Source organism: Nicotiana tabacum, chromosome 10, assembly GCF_000715075.1.
Source record: "Nicotiana tabacum cultivar K326 chromosome 10, ASM71507v2, whole genome shotgun sequence".
NCBI lineage: Eukaryota > Viridiplantae > Streptophyta > Magnoliopsida > Solanales > Solanaceae > Nicotiana > Nicotiana tabacum.
The window spans coordinates 113,022,682-113,025,341 of NC_134089.1; the positions used below are offsets into that span (position 1 = coordinate 113,022,682).

At 36.2% G+C, this 2,660-nt stretch overlaps 1 long non-coding RNA gene across 2 annotated transcripts; it reads left to right on the plus strand.

The window, feature by feature from the left end:
* Nucleotides 1-1,003: 1,003 nt before the first annotated feature.
* LOC142164890 (uncharacterized) lies at nucleotides 1,004-2,330 on the plus strand. 2 transcript variants are annotated; one of them, XR_012695972.1, is made up of 3 exons: nucleotides 1,004-1,295; nucleotides 1,756-1,893; nucleotides 2,019-2,330. It is a non-coding gene; the product is annotated as an uncharacterized LOC142164890 (long non-coding RNA). The 2 variants fall into 2 exon arrangements; XR_012695973.1 differs by lacking the exon at nucleotides 1,756-1,893.
* Nucleotides 2,331-2,660: the final 330 nt, after the last annotated feature.

Consider the following 2,660-nt stretch of genomic DNA (forward strand, 5'->3'; position numbering starts at 1 on the left):
TGGTCTTGGGCAATCTTTATTTCAAGAGCTACCTTTCATCATTGAATTAAGCTCAATGCCTATTTTCTTGTCACGCAATTAGAACTACACTACTAAAAAACTGCGAAATACCGTTCAGGAATACCGATCAAAATCGGTTGAAAAACTGGAAAAAAAAAATAATCATCGAGTATCAGTTAGCCATGCTTCGAAGAGCTTTTTCATAGCGGGTGGCGCCCTATTACACCCCGCAATATTACGTCGATATTACGTCCCACAGTATTATATTACGACGATGTTATGCTCCGCAGTAATATATTACGAGGATATTACCCTCTGCAGTAATATATTACGATGATGTTACATCCTGCAATATTATATTACGATGATGTTATGCCTCGCAGTATTACATTACGGTGATGTCACGCTTCGCAGTATTAAGTTACGACAGTGTTGCACCCAGTAGTATTACATTACGGTGATGTTACGCTTCGCAGTATTAAGTTACGACGATGTTTCACCCTGAAGTATTGTACGTTAAATTTATTGTAAGATAATTGGCATTAGTCCAAGTAAAAGATTATTTGGAGATTATAAGGATTATGCTATTTCACAAGTGATTAGTAAATTCGTGAAGGTGAGAGGGGAAGCAAGTCAAAGAAAATGAATTTCGTTGAAATTTGGCATTTTGGGATAAAATATGGTCTGAGCTAAAATACCCGGTATTTATGGACTAGTGTCATACAAGGTACTACATGACCATAAGGTGTAAAAGGTATGTTAAAAGAGAGTAGTATTTAATTAAGTTGAGATAGTTTTTAAATTATGCGGGTAATTGGTTAATTACCGGCTAACGGGACATTACCCAGTTAACTAATAAGTGGGTAAAGATTAATAATTCTCACTCCCCACGTGGCATTAGGCCACTATTCAAGCATATGACTCATTGTCATATATGCTTAGTAGACCAAAGTAACGTGTAACTCGTTAAAGGACTCATAAGAATGAGTCATTTTTAAAAGTCTTGGAGTGTGGTTCATTTGGACAAAGACAGTAAGTACGTCCAAGTCTTATGAGTTGGTTCATTTGTAAAGATTTGTTCATTTTGGACAAAATGATCAGATCTCAAAGGTTCTAGAACAACCATTAATCTTGTTCATATAACAATCTTAGCTCAAACAAAAACGTTGAAGCAGAAGCATTTCAAAGCTTCATCAGAAGCAATTCTATCCAAGTTTCATAAAATCCAAGCAAGGAATTTCGTTCAAATTCAAAGAAGCAGAAGCTTCATTTCATTCAAATAATTCAAAGAACAGGTATGTTAAGGCTATCCCTTCTTTCTTTTGGCATGATCCATACGATACGAACGAAACGTGCAAATGCACAAATTTCATAAATGACTTTATTCATATAAGTATTAGAGATATCTATATTCTTGAGTTTTCATGTGTCAAAATATTTTATCATCTGTTCATAGGTCTCAGAAAAATATAAAAGTTGAAAAAAGTTTACTTTATGATATTGCTCAAAGACAAAATGGTCTTATGAAATTTTGAAAGATTTTATTAACGTACTTTTCATGCATTGCATTCATATGCATTGACCCATGACCAGATGGCGTCATTATATATATATATATATGTAAATATGATATAAACGGCGTTATATAAGTGTATATATGTATGTATATATGTATATGGGATATGGGAAAGGTTATGGCGTTATATACGCACCACCACCTGATCAGCTGGTATACGATGATGATTTTGCCCACAGTGGCCGATATGATATGATGGGATACCCTCAGAGGCTGATGATGTTATGAAACATGTACCTATGCACGACATGACATTCATATGTATATGCATGACGCTAAAAGTAATTTATGATTTACAAAGTGATTCAGACTTACAGGTTGAGTCATGTACTCTATATTTCTTCCATGTCTCTTATGTATTTATTTATGTGTCTTACATACTCGGTACATTATTCGTACTGACGTCCCTTTTGCCTGGGGATGCTACGTTTCGTGCCCGCAGGTCCTGATAGACAGGTCGAGAGACCTCCAAGTAGGCTATCAAATCAGCGAAAGATGTTGGTGCACTCCATTTGCTTCGGAGTTACTCGTATGTTTAGCATGATTTAGACGTGTATTGTTTGGTATGGCGAGACTCTTTCCCGATCTTTATGAAATTAATGTACTTTTAGAGGCTTGTAGACATATGTCATGTACGTGAAAGATTGTTCGGCCTTGTCGGGATATGTTTTGAGATTATAAAGGATTATGTTGGCCTATTAGGACCCTATGTAATGTGTATATGATGATGTAATAAGAAAGATACGTTACATTGGTACTCGGTTGAGTAAGGTACCAGGTGTCCGTCGCGGCCTATCGGTTTGGGCAGTGACAAAAGTGGTATTAGAGAAGTTTTGTCCTTGGGAGTATACAAGCCGTGTCTAGTAGAGTCTTGTTTATGGGTGTGTCGTGCACCACACTCATAAGTAGGAGGCTACATGACATTTAGGATTGCCACTCTTTCTTCTTACTCTAGATTGTGTGGTAGAACTCATTTATAAGAATTCAAATTCCGAATTCTATTTTATTCATAATAAGACAATACCTACATCCGAAAAGAAGGTTGGAAAGAGAGATGGTTGTGGAAGAGCTAAGTCAGAGGAAT